Raw genomic sequence first — 19,289 nt, 5'->3', positions numbered from 1 at the left:
TGAGAATCCCCTTGCCTGGCCCCCAGGAACCCCACAGGCAGCAGGAAAAAAAAAATCAAGCAAGCAAGAAAAGAAAGCCTGGAATTTCCTCCCAGACTCTGAAATTGGGAAATTCCCAGTTATGTTGATTGTCTCCATAAGGCAAACAAAACCCCACTGACAGGCCTGTCCTCCCAGGACCGAGGGCAGGTCACTGCCGGGGGGCGGTGGGGTGGGGATTGCGACAGTCCCCCTCTCATGCCCCCTCCCCCTGCCCCCCCAGGGAGACAGGAAGCCACCCCGGGTACTCTGATGGTCTGGACACTTGTTAGAATCAAAGGAAGGCAGAAGTGACCTCCAATCATCAGCAGCCTTTGTCTACATATTCCTGAAAGGGGGCCAGGGGTGACCTCCCAGAATTCTGGTAAGTAAGTAAGCGTTAATCGCTCAGCCGTGCCTGACCCTTTGCAACCCCCCACCAGGCTCCTCTGTCCATGAGATTTTCCAAGCAAGAATACTGGAGTGGGTTGCCATTTCCTTCTCCAGGGGATATTCCTGACCCAGGGATCAAACTGGGGTCTCCTGCACTGCAGTCAAATTCTTTTTGTAAAGATAGGGCTCCACATAATGTGTTAGCTTAAGTCTTTATATCACAATGTTAGTAAATTTTGTTCTTAACACTATTATGGTGACAGTGAATAAAACATAAAACAGTACGGAGCAGGAGGTTTGGGGAATGAGGTTGACTCATTCCCCAAATGAGTGAACTCAGACTTGCTGGAGGCAGCAGACTGTCTCACCCACCGAGGGGGCGCCAGGCCATGTGGGCAAACAGCCCATGTCTACACCCCTAACCCGTGGGGGCTGCCTCCCGGCTCTGCCTCTCCATCGATGGTTAGGCTCTCTTGTGCCTCCCCCTCCCCGTGTGGTAACCGGGGATGATTAGACTGCCACGTTTCAAGGAGCTGAGGCCTGTCAGGTGCCCACCTCTGTGCCTGGCAGGTGGGGACCCTACCCTGGACACTGACCCCGTACTCCACTCACTTCTCAACGCACTTTCATCATCTGCTCTGCCCACCATTAGCACATCTCATCTGGTTTTCTGAGAAGTTTCCCTTCTCTTTCGTGAAATGGGCAGCGAATAGAGACGGCCTTGCCCTCCTAAGAGGAAGTCCTCCAGCCCCAGGGCCTTTCCCCAGCTTCACGTGAGGGCCTTTGCTGAGCCCTCAAAAGGGCCTCCAGCAAGGCTTCTCTTTCCCCAAGTTCTTCTTGGGGACAGCAGTCAACTCCCTCTTCCCCAGTCTCCCAGGATCTGCCCAGAGCCGCAGATGGGCAGAATAGAAGTGAGCCAGCTCTTTCTTGGGGCTTCCTCATCACCCACTATCATGTCCTTGGCGCTCTAAGAACACCCAGCCTCAGCCCACTTTCCCCAGAACTCTGTCTGGGCCTTTTGCCCTGGCATGGCCCATACCATCTGGCTGTCCCTGAGCTGCCCTCAGCAAAATGTGTCTGTCTCCCTTGTTAGCTCTCAGCTCCACAGAGCCCCACGGTGTGTTAATAAGTGAAGATCACTCTATTAACGGCCCCATGGTGATGAATGCGTAAGATGTGATAGCCTGGGCCGCAGTTGTCTGAGACCAGGTAGCGAAGCATGGTATAGAAAAAGCATTGTCTTGGGGATCTCCCTGGTGGTGCAGCTGTTAAGAATCTGCCTGCCAATGCAGGGGACAAGGGCTGAATCCTTGTTCCAGAACATCACACGTGCTGTGGAGAATGTAAGCCCCTGCAACTACTGAGCCTGCCCTCTGGAGCCTGTGCTCCGCAACAAGAGAAGCCATCACATCGCAACTAGAGAGAGTAGCCCCCCTCGCTGCACCTGGAGAAAGCCCACGTTCAGCAACAAAGACCCACCGAAGCCAATGCGTATATATATACATATATATTAATTAAATTAAAAAGGAGAGCATTCCCTTTTCTATTATCTTTTTTAATTGAAATATAATTGAGTGTATGCGTTAATTTCAGGAGAGGGCAATGGCAACCCACTCCAATACTCTTGCCTGGAGAGTCCCATGGGCAGAGGAGCCTGGTGGGCTGCAGTCCATAGAGCCACAAAGAGTTGGACACAACTGAGCGACTGAACAACCACAACAAACTTATAAAACAGACAAGCATACAACAAAACAAAGATTAAACCTCAACTTCACCAAGGTAGGAATTATGCCTGCTTAATGAGTTAATGTAGACCCAGTGTCTGTCTCATGTTAAGTTCTAATTGTCTTCATGAATAACAACAATAGATAGCAAGTAATGATGACTTTAAATGTCTAACAGTTATAAAATGTTTCCTTTCAAAGTGAATTTAAGTTAAAAAATTGAGTTATCTCAAAGAAAATCACCAAGTAAATGAAAGATGGTGTTACAAAGACTTGTGAAAAATCACAAAGATAGAATGCCAAAACTGGGGATGTACTTTAGCTGAAAGACACACACAGTGTAGCAGTGAGAATTCTAGACCTTTCAGACCAGGTGATGGGGAAAGTGTCTGGATCCCAGACTTTCTTAACATGCCCTCCAGTCTCAGCTCTGAGGGTGAGTTTCATTTACCCTTAGGATGAATGCCACCTATTTCCCCCGGTCTATTCAGTCATTCAGCAAGTAGATATGTTCAAAAAAAAAAAGACTAAAAGACCCAAATTTGCTGAGCAGAGCATCCCATCCAGCACCAAGTCAGAGCTCTGGGAGGTGAGGTTGGGAAGAGAGAAGATGGGGTTGGCAGGCAAAGTGTCTGGCATTACAGGTTGCCCAGAGAGTTCTGAGTTCATCAATCAGGCGAGACCAGGTCTGAGTGGAGGCGAGCTCTGGGTGACAGTGGTCAGCTGCTTCTGATGCATATGTGACCTGTCTGAGTCAGAGCATTGCACCAAGACAGGTCTACACCAGTGCTGGAGGCCAGACAGTGATGTCACAGGTGTCACATTCAAATGATGTCATAGAAAGACCACAAGAATAGGAGTCAGGAGCCCTGAACTCTGACTTCAGTTCTGATTTCTGTTAATTTTAAGACCTTGGGCAAGTCACTTTATACCCCTAGACCTCAACTTTCTCATTTGCAGAAGGGCAGGGATGGGTACTACCTCTTAGCTCCATTAGAAGTGAGATTTAAATAAACAACAAGGACTTACTGGATAGCACAGGAAACTATTTTCAGTATCTTGTGATAATCTGTAACAGAAAAGAATCTGAAAAAGAATATATATACATATCCCAATTATTTTGCCATACACCTGGAATTAACACAATATTGTCAATCAACCATACTTCAGTGGTTAAGAATCCTCCTGCCAATGCAGGGGGTACAGATTAGATCCCTAGTCTGGAAACTAAGATCCCACATGCCGCAGGGCAGCTAAGCCTTCACAACAACTACTGAGCCCGTGCTCTAGAGCCACAGCTCCTGAAAACTGTGAGCCCTACAGCCTATGTCTCACATCAAGAGATGCTGTTTCAGTGAGATGCCTGTGCACCGCACCTAGAGAATAGGTTGCCACTAGAGAAAGCCCTTGTGCAGCAATGAAGACCCAGTGCAGCCAAATAAATAAATAAATAATAAAATTATTAAAAAGACAAAACAAGCAGACAAAAAAAAAGTTAGCCCTGAGCTTTGCGAGGGTCAGAACCATGCCTGTTTTAGGAGCTCATGTAGACCCAGTGTCTGTCCCTGGTGGCTCAGACAGAAAAGAATCTGCCTGCAGTGCAGGAGACGTGGGTTCAATCCCTGGGTTGGGAAGATATGCTGGAGAAGAAAATGGCAACTCACTCCAATATTCTTGCCTGGAGAGTTCGATGGACAGAGGCTATAGTCCATGGAGTTGCAAGGAGCCGGACGTGACTGAGCCACTAACAGTGTCTGTCCCATGTGAGTTCTAATCATCTTCATGAATTAACATGTAAGCTGCCCAGCAGAAACATCCTACCTTTTGAAGGGTCTTAAAAATGGTAGGTCTAATGATGCAATCATTCTCTTTAGAACCAGCAATTTTCCACATTGAGGATGGATCCATGGCAGAACAACAATGAAGGAAGCCAGTTGGTTAAGTGGTTCCCCATGGATTCCAAGAGACTTAAATATGGACAGGTGCCTAGGTCCCAGTTCTGAGGTGCTGCAAAACACCTGTGTCCTAAGCTCTTCCAAGCTCCAGCTTTGCCAGTTTGCCCCTGAGTTAAGAGAAGCAGAAAGGTTTTGGGCTGAATCTCTGACCATAAAGCAGAGAGAAATGGCAACTGGCAAGAGAGAAAGGTCAAACAGTTTATTATTCTCTGGAAACCTGCCCAAGGACCTATACTAGAGGCAAAAGCTACAGGACAGCGTGTGGACTTTCCCAGTTACAATGACTAAGCTGCTTCTGCTTTCTGCAGCATCTGTGGGCTTGAAAGAGACCCATTTGTTCTCCAGAAAAACAGACCCAGACACATTCCTGCCTTCTGAGCTCCAGCCACCCACAAGGGTGGACCAAGTGGATTGCATTTTGCAAGCTGCTTTGGAGCAGAAAGGATAAATAGCTTCTTTCTTTGAAATGTCTCCTGTGCTCATTCAACAGAACACGATTAAGCATCTTCTTGGTCTAGGTGAATGGGGATCCAGGATCTCAGAGATCAATGAGGGAGACAGGTGAGATCAATAGTGCAATAGAGTACATGAACCCTCGTGCGGCGTGAACAGCGATGCTGTAGAAATGTAGAAGAAAGGCCTCTTTTCCAGCCTTGGCTTCCAGGAGGAAGGAGCCTCTGAGCTGGGTTTTGCGGGATGAGTGATGACCAAAACTCAGCCTCTGTACACCCACACTGAATGGAATCTTGAAGACAGAGTTTTGAGCAAAGTAGAAAAGAATAGCTTTATTGCTTTGCCTGGAAAGGAGGGCACAGTGCACTTATACCCCTCAAAACTGTGAGTCCCAGCCTGGAGGGATTTTGTGAGGAGTTTTATAGCAATGGTTCAAAGGCAGGGTTGCTGGTAAGGAACAGGGTGTGTTGAAGCCTCTACTCCTTTCATCTGGCTTCAGGTGTTCTCTTGAAGAGCTTCTCTAGTCCCTTCAGTCTGGAATGAAGAATGCTAGTATCTTCAGTTTGTTGTGGGTATTTCTTCCCTGGTCGCTCAGATGGTAAAGAATCTGCCTGCAATGCAGGAGATCTGGGTTCAATCTCTGGGTCAGGAAGATCCTTTGGAGAAGGGAATGGCAACCCACTCCAATATTCTTGCCCGGGAAATCCCATGGACAGGAAAGCCTGACAGGCCACAGGCCACAGTGTCACAGGGGTCACAAGTGAGTGACTGACGCAGTTCTGTAAAGAGTTCCAAGGTATTGTTATCTGTGTATCCCTTGGAGTGGAACCAGAACCCAACCTCAAGGCCACCCTATTGTTTCTTGGCTGCTCCTCCCTTGTCTCTGCATCCCTTCTCTTCCCTGATTGGCAACTGTTCAAATCTGCCCTTTGGAACTCAGGGAAGGTCATGGAGGCTGGAGTCTATTCCCTACAAGAAACAGGGGGACATGGAAATGTTTCTGTGCCCAGGAGTCCCTCAGGGTCCTTCTCAGTTTCATGAGTAGAAGTTGGTTTGTTAATAAAGAAGAGTGAGGTCCTCCAGGGAAAGGAAACAGCTTATACAAAGACCCAGAAGTCTGCCTTTGGTGGAGAGAAAGGAAAGACACAGTCCCTGCAAAATGCTTGGCCTTTCTGGTCCTGTAATAATCATGGTGCCGGAGGTAAGAGAGGAGAAATAAAGCTAGAGGGAGCTAGAGGGAGGGGCCAAGCCATCCCCAAACTCCAGGAGTGCACATGGAGAGACTGGAGTTTATCCTGAGGACAGGTGAAAACCAGAAAGGTTTCTCAGCAGGAAAGAGACACAATGGGACGGGCATTTCAGGCTTTTGGCATCAGGGCGGAGGACGGATTAAAGGTGTGAGATTGTGGGTTGAGAGCCCAACTGGGAGCCTTGCAGTATCCAGGAAAAGTATTTTAAGAACCCGAAGAAGAACAATGTCAATGATGATGACCAGGCAAGAGCTGAACTTGGAGTGTAATGAAGATTGAAGTGCCCAAGGTGACTTCTAGTTTTCTCGTCAATCTGCTGAACCTCAGTTGAACTCCTTGAACTCCTGTGTCAATTCCTGGCATCCTGAGCAGCTAGCATAATGCCTTGCACAGAATGTGTGAGTACATGCTCAGTCGCTCAGTCATGTCCAACTCTCCTTGGACTGTCCGGGAAAAAATACTGGAACAGATTGCCATGTCCTACTCCAGGGGATCTTCCGACCCAGGGACTGAACACGTGTCTCCTGCACTGGCAGGCTGATTCTGTCACTTCGCCACCAGGGAAGCCCTTGCACAGAATAGATCTTTGATAAAGTGTTAAAGGTGGTGGTGGTGAGGGTGAATGAGTGAGTGGTGAGTGAGTGAATGAATGAATAAATAAAATCTTTCACTTAGCCCCTCTCAAGGTCACTGCTAATCTAATCAACGACGGTATCACTTCTTGTCTTATTTTCCTTCTAGGGACAGTGGACACCTTAAAAAGACGAGGGTGAGAGGACACTTCAGTCAGTTAGGATGAGAAAGCCCCTAACTTCTCTCAGAAAGGCCCAACTGGAGTCGGTGGAGAGAGAGAGCTCTGGGCAGGAAGCTGGGTCCTGGTCATTGGCCTGACCTTGGCCATCTGCCTATGGGGCTTCCAGGGCCTAGATGGGGAGTTCTCCATGGGACTTGGGCCTGAGTATTGGGGGAAAGGCCAGACAGTGGGAGGTGACCTGAATTTGTGCACCAGTCAGTCAATCACTGAATTTCAGTGCAGGTGAATTTATAAGACTGCTGCAGAGGACTAAAGAGGCAGCGTTGCTGAAGGTGTTTACTGACATTCAGTCTCCAGATCACATCCAACTCTTTGTGACCCCTTGGGCTGCAGCATACCAGGCTTCCCTGCCCTTCACTACCTCACAGAACTTGCTCAGATTTATATCCATTGAGTCCGTGATGCTATCTAACCATCTCATCCTTTGCCGCCTCCTTTTGCTTTTGCCCGTAGTCTTTCCCAGCATCAGGGTCTTTTCTGGTGAGTTGGGTCTTCGCATCAAATGGCCAAAGTATTGAAGCTGCAGCATCAGTCCTTCCAATGAATATTCAGGGTTGATTTCTTTTAGGATTGACTGGTTTGATCTCCTTACTGTCCAAGGAACTGGCGTCTTCTCCAATTCCACAATTTGAAGGTGTTTATTATGATGAACTTAATTATTGTGAGTTTCTGTGGGAAAGCAACATAGCAAAAAAGCCCAGATTTAGAGCTTTGGTTCTGCTGTTTTCTATCTACATGGCCCTGGCTAAGGTGTTTAACTTCTCTGAATCTTAAGTTCTCAGCTGTAAAATGAGAAAATAGAGTGTTTCTAGAGCAGGATGGCAAAAGGCCAGAAATGAGATACACTGTGCAAATAAACTTGCACACTTGTTCAGTCGTGTCCTTCTCTTTGCAACCCCATGGACTCTAGCCTGCCAACTCCTCTGTCCTTGGGATTTTCCAGACAAGAATACTAGAGTGAGTTACCACTTCCTCTCCAAGGGATCTTCCCCACCTAGGAATCCAAACTGCATCTCTAATGTCCCCTGCATTGGCAGGCAGGTTCTTTACCACTGAGCCACCTAGGAAGCCCTGAAAATGAGTTTAATCAACTAAAACTCAGCCTACCTCTAAGGGATCGTAATTTTGATTAGATTAATCAGAATGGAAAGGGCAACTTGATGATGGCTCATCTTTGCGAACAGATCCTTTGGTGGCCTTGCAGAATTCTCCCTTTTGTGAGCACAAAGAGGTGTCCCCACAGCTTTGAGACAGGCGTAGGAATGACCGACAGCCCCTGTCTCCATGTCCTTCATCAAGGCTTCAAAGAGCTGAAACCATGTCTGCAAAGAGCTTCTGTGGCCCGTGTGTGACCACGTGATAGGACCCGCTCCAGGCAACTTATTCACGTTTAGAGGTATGAAGTAGAAATGACTGCAAGTGATTTATCTGGAATCCATGCTTAAAGAGCTTGCAAGTCATTCACCAGAGGCCCCTGGGACACCAAGAGCCTTGTGGTAAGGAAAGACTTCTTCCCAGAAAAAGTTATCAGAGACCTAAGTTTCAGCCCAAACCCTGATCACTAGCTTGCAATGTGAGCAAGCCACTGCTTTCTCTGTGCTTCAGGAGCCTCAATCTGCAAAATGTGGCGTGGGCACCATGATCTCTTTGATACCTTCCCATCAGCTTCCCTGGTGGCCCAGACGGTAAAGAAATTGCCCACAATGCAGGAGACCTGGGTCAGGAAGATGCCCTGGAGAAAGGAATAGCCACCCACGCCAGTATTCTTGCCTGGAGAATTCCATGGACAGAGGAGCCTGGCAGGCTACAGTCCACGGGGTCGCAAAGAGTCGGACACAACTGAGCAACTAGCACTAACTAACATACCATTTTCAATGTAAACATGCAATGCTCATGTCAATCCGCCTCTTCCCTGTGGCTGTACCCACTGATTCAGGGATGGTCTCTTGAGCTGATAGGGTGTTAGTAACCCTGATCTCTGGTCAACTTAAGAAAAGGTCACTAGCAAAGGTTGAAGATCTAGAGTCAGAGTTGCCTTTTGATTTCTGCAAGGGCTCAGCTAAGAAATGCAGAAGCCCCCAACAAGGGGGCTGCTTATTTAGCAAGATGCAAATAATGGGGAAGAAAAGGACTTTACTTTTCCTAGAAGGTCTAAAAACAGATATCACTCCTGGAAAAGTCAGCATCATCTTTCTAAATGGGATGTCTGACGTCACTGAAACTGCCATTTGAGATGATGACACATCTGAAGGACATGAAAAATGAAATGAGAGAAAGAAAAATGCAGAACTTGGAAAAACAACTGTAAGAAAATTCGAGCTGTGGAAGCTGATGACCAGAAAGGGAACCACAGTCTTGATGTTTGGCCCAGAGCAGTGAAGATAAGAATTACATTGCAAAATATATCCGAGAAATGCGAGTAAAGAGGATGTGGTTTTGGCCAGCATGTGAGAGCAGACCCTACTGTAGACCACGCTGCTTTCAAATTTGGGTATCCAGACGTACTTTCTTGCCAAGATGCCCAGCAAAGCGCTACTGTTGGAGAGTCCCCAGCTGGGCTGGCTTTAGACGCAGAAGACCTGCTTTCCAATCCCTCCTCCACCACCTTCTTGCACTTGACTTCACAGGCCGTGTGGCCTCCCTATACAATGGCATGACGGTGCCTGATCTGCTCATTCTTACAAGTATCAAGTGAAATGACCCGACTGTGGGGCTTGTGGGCAGGAAACCCAGCAACCATGGGGAATTTCCAGAACTGAGATATATCCTCCTCCGGCAGCTGCCTCGGAAGTGAAGAAGTAAAGGGACAGATGAAACTCTGAATTACAAAGGATTTCAAAGACTGATCATTTCCCTTCTGTCCATGAGGGCCCACAGTAGCCAAACACTCAGCCAAGGTAATAAAGTGAGCCAGTGGTTGGTGGTAAGGAGAGGGGTGACAGGGGTGGGGTGGTGTAGACAGGGATGAGTGTACTGGGTGGATGCCCAGTGTAGCTCAGACCAAATCAAAATGTAGTCAAAACACAGATTAGGTTTTTTTGGATTTTGACTCTTTCATTGAGCTGAGATCTTACTATTCCTGGGCTCTCCATTCATTCAGCAAATATGTGCCTAATGTAGAGATCCTGTCCAGCATAGACTAGGCACTTAGTTCTGTGCTTCATTGCTCAGTCATGTCCTCCTCTTTGTGACCACATGGACTGTAGCCTGCCATGCTCTTCTGTCCATGGAATTTTCCACTCAACAATACTGGAGTAAGTTGCCATTTCCTACTCCAGGGGATCTTCCTGACCCAGCGATTGAACCCTCATCTCCTGCATTGGCAGGTAGATTCTTTACCACTGAGCCACCAGGGAAACCCAGGCATTTAATTACTGCTTGTTGAATGAATGAATGAACAAGTGAGTGAATCCTGGGCTCTGTTCTAAGTGCTAAAGATAAAGTCAAAGAAGAATAGGTAGATCTTGCCTATCTTTGCTCAGAGCCCAGTGCAGAAGACAAACATATCAATAACCTTTAATATACAGGGCCCAACCCAGAGTTGCACAAAGGAAAGTGTAATGTTTTAAAGGGATAGTGTATCTTAAGGAATCTGGAAAGACTTCTTGAAGATGGAGCAACTACCTTTACAGGCAAAGGAAATAATACATTCAAGGGCTATGTTCTGGGAAAGATGAGCCAATTGGTGTCACCACACCCAACAAAGGTCCGTATAGTCAAAATTATCATTTTTCCAGTAGCTATATATGGACTTCCCTGGTGGCTCAGACAGTAAAGCATCTGCCTACAATGCAGGAGACCTGGGTTTGATCCCTGAGTTGGGAAGATCCCCTGGAGAAGGAAATGGCACCCCACTCCAGTATTCTTGCCTGGAAAATCCCATGGACGGAGGATCCTGGTAGGCTATAGTCCATGGGGTCACAAAGAGTCAGACATGACTGAACGACTTGACTTTCTTTACTTTCTTTTTTTCTATGTATGGATGTGAGGGTTGGACCGTGAAGAAAGCTGAGCACCAAAGAATTGATGCTTTTGTACTGTGGTGTTGGAGAAGGCTCTTGAGAGTCCCTTGGACAGTAAGGAGATCAAACCAGTCCATCCTAAAGGAAATCAGTCCTGAATATTCATTGGAAGTACTGATGCTGAAGCTGAAGCTCCAACACTTTGGCCACCTGGTTCGAAAAGCTGACTCATTGGAAAAGACCCTGATTCTGGGAAAGACTGAAGGCACGAGGAGAAGGGGAAAACAGAGGATGAGAGGTTGGATGGCATCACCGACTTGATGGACATGAGTTTGAGCATGCTCTGGGAGTTGATGATGGACAGGGAAGCCTGGTGTGCTGCAGTCCATAGGGTTGCAAAGAAATGAATGTGACTGAGTGACTGAACTGAACTGACACCCCAGGGTATTTGAAAGGATTGACGCATGAGATGTGGCCATTCTAGGCCATCAAGTAGACATGCAGAGCTGCTGAAATATTTTTAGCAAATCAGATTGGCAGTTTGGGATAGATACTTTTGACATCAGTACAAAGGATGGACTTGATGGTAGATTCTCTTGGAAGGAAATCACATTAAACTCTTTTAATAGAACTCAGACGAAGGCAGGGTCATTTGGGACAAAGAAGAGAAGGTGAATGCAAGAGATGCTTCAGAAGTGCAACAGATGATATGCAATGGAATATGACGCGGTCATAAAAAAGAATGAAAGTTTGCCATTTGCAGCAACAGGATGGAATGGGAGATTATCACACTAGGTGGAGTAAGTCAAAAAGAGAAAGACAAATAGCATATGATATCACTTACATGTGGAACCTAAAATATGACAAAATGAACCTATTTATGAAACAGAAAAAGACTCACAGACATACAGAATAGACTTGAGATTACCAAGGGAGAAGGAAGTGAGGGACAGATTGACTGGGAGTTCGGGATTTAACAGAGGCAAACTATGTACATAGAATAGATAAACAACAAGGTCTTACTATATAACACAGGAAACTATGTTCAATTCCCTGAGATAACCCATAATGGAAAAGAATATAGAAAGAATGTATATATCTGTATAATGGAATCTCTTTGCTGTATAGCAGAAATTAACACAGTCATGTCCAACTCTGTATCCCCAGGGACTGTAGTCCAGCAGGCTCCTCTGTGCTAGGAATTTTCCAGGCAAGGATGCTGGAGTGGGTTGCCATTTCTTTTCAACCCAGGGATCAAACCCATGTCTCTTGTGTCTCCTGCATTGGCAGGCAGATTCTTAACCACTACCACTATCTAGACCTCCAGTACAAAGTTGTAAATCAACTATATTTCAGGAGCAAAATTTTAAAAGGAGTTTTAAAAAGAAGTGCAACAGGTGGATCTTAGTGACCAACTGGATGTGAAATGATATGAAAAGGGAAAAACCTAAGGAAACCTAAGGATGGTCTTTGCCGTCTGGCCTGGCCACCTGGCTGCATGGGCATGGGAAAGCTTGGCAGGGGAAGCAGATTGGAGAATATATGGTGGTTCTGGGGACTGTGGATCAGGATGGATCTGCAGGCCTTCTGCTCAGCACGGCACTCAGGAGAGTAGTCGCTCACACACAGAAATGGCAGCAAGGGATGGTTTAGACCCGTTCTCAAAAATTCTCCGTAGGCTCCCTGCCTGAAGCCATCTCAAATGAATAAACTAAGGGAAAAGGCTGTCCATCTTATAGAAACACAGCCTCAACACTGGTCCTTTACCCCGTCTGCCAACCAAACTGACTCCCCAAGGTAGGGATTCTGCATCTGCCACAGGGGCTTATTCCATCTTGGTTGAAAAAAAGCAAAGGAAAAAAGAAGAGAGGAAGGGAAAGGAGAGAGGCAAGGACGGGAAGATAAATTTGTTGAAGTTGAGTGGCATCCAGGTAAATGCCAAGTGGGCGGAAAGAAACATAAGTCCAGAGTTTATCTAAAGACTAATTAGCTTGATTATGAAACATAAATGTGGGAGTCCATGGGAAAAAGAGTCCAGACCCCGGGTAATAGATTCCATTCTAACAGGAGCCAGGCAGATGGGATAAGTGAGTGAAGGAAGCGAGCAATAGATAAAAGAGAGATTGTGGAGAGGTGAGAAAGGGACTCTTTGGTGAATCTGTGAACATAGGCTTTATCCAAAGGCACTGCTGCCTCTCTGCTCTCATGGATCGTAGCCATGTGAGGATGCAGACTCAGAGCTACCAATTCTGATTTTACCAAGACAGAGCATATATCCAGTTTTTTTTGTGTTTTGTTTTTGTTTTTGTTTTGTTTTGTTTTTAATGAGAAACCTGTTCTGCTTTAAACATTAGCAATTAATTCCATTCTTTTGAATCATGGTACAAGACACACAGAACGAATCTCCAGCCCAGAACAAGGAGAGGGACCAGCAGGCTGCAAACTCTCATGGAGAGTGAGAATAGACCTATGACTCCTTAGAGAAGAACAGGACTTAGGGATGAACGAGAGGAAACGCCAGTGAAAGCAGTGTCCAAAAAGAAGAAGCAGAGAGTAGCACGAGATGAACAGAGCCCCAGACATGAAAGGAGGGCAGGATTTCCTGAAAGAGGGAGTGATAGACAGTGATTTCACAATGGATCAGAGTGGTGAAGAATTCCTTTAAGTGAGGAGGTTGCTGATGAGACTCTAAGAAGGGCAGTTGAGTAACAGCTGTAGAAAGTAAAAGGCAAGAGCTAAGGAATGGACTGTAGGGTCTTCCCTGATAGAAGACTCTGTGCTTCCTCTGCAGGGGCACAGGTTCGATCCCTGGTTGGAGAGCTAAGATCCTGCGTCCCATATGATGTGGCAAAAAAATTTTTTTTGAGAAAATTAATTGTAGAATTCACTGAGAATGTGGAGGCCACAAGTGGAGACTAATCATTCAATCATTTTACTATCAATAGAAAGAAAGGGAAGGAAGTATTTCAGGGAAGATGGACTTAAAATAAGTGTGTTTTTTTTTAAACAATCAAGAAGACTTGAGTGTGTCGGTTGGAAAGAAGGAAGAGATTAGAAAGAGGGAGGTCAAAAAGGCATGGAAATAATGGAGAATGCCAAGTTCTGGAAAAGGCTTCAGGAGATTAAGGATATGGATTGATCAGTGATCCTCAACCAGAGGGACCAGCTTGTCTTCTAAGGCAGGAGGGAAGAGGTACCATAACATGAAGAGGGAATTAAGTATTGATAGGGGCACTGAGGCTGGCATTGAGGGCATTCTCATATCACAGTATGCTTGTGCTGAGGAGGGTGTCTCCTGAGAGCGCTGAGGTTGCAGCAAGAGATGTCAGAGAATGGTGAAGATTTGAAAGCCATCGTGGAGCATGGCAGAAAGAAATAACTAGGTGTACATAAAAGCATTGCTGGTATAGCCATCAAGGAAAGCAAGATTTTCAGCAAACCCTGACCACCTGGGAGTGGTTGGGAATTGGTGATGTGACCGGATCACCTGGGTCTGGGCACTGGGTGGTAGAAATGAGAGACCTGGTATGCTGGCGAGAGTGTGACCAACCCCAGGCTGGGCTGGGGAGGAAAGGAAGCCAGGTAAGGGGCCACGGGACGAGGAGGAGCTGACACAGTGATACAGAGTGGCTGAAGGGGAAGGAAGTGGAAGACTGTGGTCAAAGAAATGGATTACTCAGTTTAGTGCCACGAAATGGAGAAGTTCAGGGAGATGACAGAGTCCAGAGAGTAGTCATGGGGCGGGGTTCTGAAATGAATGGGCAGCGAAGTCATTTGAAGAGGGACCCAGGGCATGTTAGAGAACATCCCTGTTAGTTGGTTTCCATCCCCTAACCTTTTCTTTCCCTTCCACCTGCTCACCAAGCCTTCCATTTACAGCGAATGGAGGTGGTCTCGAGAGGTGAGCTACAGGATGACGGGAAGGGAAAACAACCTGGAGAAGGATGAAGTGTTGCAGCATAAAGAAGAATGACCTTGGAGGGGAGCCCTGTAAAGTTTAATCCCAGCACTCCTATCTCTCAGACCCCTTGTCTTCGAGCCAGTCAGCTTCTAAGCCTCGGTTGCCTCATCTGTGGAAGGGGTTGATAATCCCTGTCTCACCCACAGTGCTCTTGGTAATCACACAGTTTAGTGAGTCGTAAAGCACACATCATGAACCGCACACAAGTTCTAGAAGGCATTCAGCAGATATTTAAGATTAATGTTTACCACTGTCACGAAACCAAAACCATACAAGGGAAAAGCAGGTCATGAATTTGGAATATAAGTGCAGCCTAATTGCATGGGAGTGGGGAAAAGAGAGGGGCACGTGGTGGGCTGGAGCAGTGAGCTGTCAGCAGTAATGAACCATGTGTGCCTGGAACTGACATGGTCTTTTTCATCATCTCAAGGCAAGAACAGTTCGTGTCTCTTTTACTATGTTCAGTTAATCCCTAGAGCCCAAGTTGTCCAAATTGGGAGGAAAAGTAATTGTTCATGCTTAAATGCCCCTTCCCAGTCTCCCCATATTGCCCAAGAATTGTGGAGACCTATTCAGGGCAGCTGATAAGTCCAGCTGCTTAATTTTACACAAAGTGAGAGCTGGGTGATCTGACTCACCAATCAGTGGCCAGGGCTCTTGTCTGCCATTGATTTCATCCCTGCACCAAGGGGTAACTGTGGACAGCTTATCCTCCACCACCCAGAGGGGTTCCCAGCTCCTTGCTCTAATGATGCCACCTCTATTCTTGACCACGGTGTAACATCATCAGTTTAAATTCACAGATTTGACCATTGTCCCCAAAGCGTGGTTGCTGCATCCATAGCGTCGGGGAGGATGATCCAAGTGGTCTCCCCACCTCAGCCCTCACCCCCTGAATTCTCAGTCTGAGTTTGGAACTTGGGTCACCGATCCATTTGGAACCTCTCCAGACTCAAAGGGTCTCAAAATTTTGAACTCAAAAGAAAGGGTCTCAATTCCTCTCCTCTTAGGAGGTCTCTCAGTCCTTATGCAAATGTCTGTTTGGTCCATTTGCCCCGTGTCCAGCTCTGCATCACCAGGGGTCTTTGGAGGGGCAGCCTTTCCCTTTGGCCACCAAAGCTTCTTTCCTTCCTTCCTCCAGGGCAAGAAGTGCCTATTTACAATGAGTGCCTCAGTAAAATTTTGCTAAACAAAGAAATGTTTCTTCCAGAGAAAAATAGCTGGCAGTCTCACTGGAAAATGTTAAGATCCATGACCAGGCACTTCCCACAACACACCACACACACACACACGCGCACACACACACACACACACACACACACACACACACACACACGGCTTGCCTGCAATGATTTATAAATTCTCTAAAATCCTGGCAAACTTTTCCCCCCCTATTTTAATTAAAGCAGAGCAGGGATTTTCAGTCTGGGATCTCTATGGTACCTTCTAGCTCTAATCATTTCCCCCTAATTCATTCATTATTACATATTTGTTAAATCCCTATTGCTGAGTGCTGATGCTGGGGATACAGGACAAAAATGCCTGCCCTCCTGCACGCCTGCCATTCCCACCCCACTATAAACAGCTCCAAGGAAAACAATGTAAAGTTTGCTTGCTACCCTGCTTATATTTTTGAGCAATCACTAAGCTACAGAACTGGGTTATTTCCTAATGCTTTGTTTTAAGGTCCTCTAATCTAAGCCAGAAGAGTTGTGTGTGCTTTGCAGAACAATTACCTTCCAACTTTTCTCTCTCCCTCAGACAAATACCCTCAGCATCTGCATTCAGACTTTTTCTCAGACTCCAGTTTACAGCAGAGGTCCCCAGCCTCTAGGATCTAATGTCTGATGATCTGAGGAGGAGCTGATGTAGTAATAATAGAAGTAAAGTGCACAATATATGTAATGAGCTTGAATCATCCTGAAACCATCCTCCCCCCACCCCAACCTGTCCATGACACAAAAGCTGTTCCTCGTGCCATTAAGCTTGGGGACCTCTGATTCACAGTAAATGCAGGAACAGCTTTTGAGTGTAGTCAGTGCTTTGCAATCTGGGGCTCCACCAGTGAGCTAGGGAAACTATTAACAAAGAAAGAGGGGTTTTTTTTTTTGGCAACTGAAGTTTCTCTTTTTCGGCATGCAATGTTTTGCAACCAGAAGGGAGAAACAGCTTATCCCCAAAGAGGGTTTTATGGGGCCCCTGAAAGATACCACTTGGTAGCAGCCCAGGCACTGTTACCCCAGCCCTACCACTATCTCTTCCCCAAATAGAAGTGGGGAACTTGGTAAACCAAAATTCTTGCTTCTCATTTCCCTGTCTGATACTCAGCCCATAATTCAGGTATCTGGGAGAAATGATTTGAGATTCATGGATTGTTCATCGGTTCAAATAATATTTATTGAGAACCCACTATATGAAAGACACCATATAGGTGCTGGGCAAGGGCCTTGAAGCAGGATGGAGCATGGAGAGTTCTAGAAGCAGAGAAGGAGTCTGGGGGCAACAGGAGGTTAGAGACAGAAAAGGGCCTGTCAGAAGGTGAACTTCCAGGGACTTCCCTGGTGGCACAGTGGTTAAAGAATTTGCCTGCCAATGGAGGGGATCTGGGCTCGAACTCTGGTCCAGGAAGATCCCACATGCCACAGAGCAACTAAGCTTCTGAGTCTGTGTACTGCAGCTACCAAAGCCCACAGTCCTAGGGCCTGTGCCCTGCAGCAAGGGAAGAGGCTGTGCTCTGCAATGAGAAGCCTGGGCACCGCAGTCAAGAGTAGCCCCTGCTCTCAGCAACTAGAGAACACCCATGCGCAGCAGCAAAGACCAGGGCAGCCAAAAATAAATAATAAATAAATAAACTTCAGAGGAAAAAAAAAAGAATGTGAACTTCTGATGAGGACCTGATACCCTCACTAAACGGGGGGACTGGTCTTCTCTGACGCTCAGTTTTATCAGCCCCTGAAGCGCTCTCTCTGGCCACAGGTGGACAAAAAAACAGCAGTGAAAAAGAGCCTGGGAAGTCAAGACCTGACCACGTGATATAGATGCCAAATCCACTTTCATAGCAAGAAATAAGGGTGGAGGTTTGGGGACTTCCCCTGCAGTCCAGTGGTTAAGAATCCACACTTTCACTGCAGGGGATGCAGGTTCGAGCCCTGGTCAGGGAACGAAAATCCCACATGCTCTGCACTGGAGGCTGCCTGGGCTTGTACCCAGAGACTGTTTAGAGGCTGTAGCTTGCTCAGGCCCTCAGAATGACACAGCTTTTTACACTTTGCTTGCAAAACACTGTTGGATTATTATTTCATCCGAGTCTCATGACAACGTTAGAAACACTGTCTTACTAATCATCGTCTTACTTACACTGCAGAAGAGGCCAGAGAAGTCAGGTGACTTGGGCAAGGCCACACACCTAGAGAGCAGCAAGGCCCCATCTGGCTCTAATGGTTCCATGATTCAAGTTTCCCTCTTCTTTATCCCTTCTCTTCTCTTACGATTTCTCTCTTCATTTTTTTTTTTTCCCCCTGACTGTGCCTTTTTCACCTGTTCTTACCACCCAGTCTGTCCAGCATAGACTCTACTCCACAAACCCTGCACTTCTGTCCAGGCTTGCCCACCGTTGGAGGGTAGGGGAAGAATGGATTGGGAGTTTGGGGTTAGCAGATGAAAACTATTAAACAGAGACTGGATAAACAACAAGGTCCTACTGTATAGTACAGGGAACTAGATTCAACATTCTGTGATAAACCATAACGGGAAAGAAAACAAAATAATACACATGTATAACTGAATCACTTTGCTGTACAGCAGAAACTAACACAACATTGTGAATCAATTATACTTCAATTTCAAAAGAGGGCAGCAGCCGAGAGGAGCAACCCCACGTCCAAGGTCAGGAGGGGCGGCAGTGAGGAGATCCCCCTCGTCCAAGATAAGGAGCAGCGGCTGTGCTTTGCTGGAGCAGCCGTGAAGAGATACCCCATGACCAAGGTAAGAGAAACCCAAGTAAGACGGTAGGTGTTGCGAGAGGGCATCCGAGGGCAGACACACTGAAACCATAATCACAGGAAACTGGCCAATCTGATCACACGGACCACAGCCTTGTCTAACTCAATGAACTAAGCCATGCCGTGCAGGGCCACCCAACACGGACGGGTCATGGTGGAGAGGTCTGACAGAATGAGGTCCACTGGAGAAAGGAATGGCAAACTACTTCAGGATTCTTGCTTTGAGAACCCCATGAACGGTATGAAAAGGCAAAATGATAGGACACTGAAAGAGGAACTCCCCACATCGGTAAGTGCCCAACATGCTACTAGAGATCAATGGAGAGATAACTCCAGAAAGAATGAAGGGGTGGAGCCAAAGCAAAAACAATACCCAGTTGTGGATGTGACTGGAGATAGAAGCAAGATCTGATGCTGTAAAGAGCAATATTGCATAGGAATCTGGAATGTTAGGTCCATGAATCAAGGCAAATTGGAAGAGGTCAAACAGGAGATGGCAAGAGTGAATGTCAACATTCGAGGAATCAGCAAACTAAAATGGACTGGAATGGGTGAATTTAACTCAGATGAACATTATATCTACTACTGCGGGCAGGAATCCCTTAGAAGAAATGGAGTAGCCATCGTGGTCAACAAAAGAGTCCAAAATGGAGTACTTGGATGCAATCTCAAAAACAACAGAATGATCTCTGTTCGTTTCCAAGGCAAACCGTACAATATCACGGTAATACAAGCCTATGCCCCAACCAGTAACACTG

This window comes from Budorcas taxicolor, chromosome 19 (genome assembly GCF_023091745.1).
Source record: "Budorcas taxicolor isolate Tak-1 chromosome 19, Takin1.1, whole genome shotgun sequence".
Classification (NCBI taxonomy): Eukaryota; Metazoa; Chordata; class Mammalia; order Artiodactyla; family Bovidae; genus Budorcas; species Budorcas taxicolor.
Note: the sequence above shows the minus strand (reverse complement) of the source record.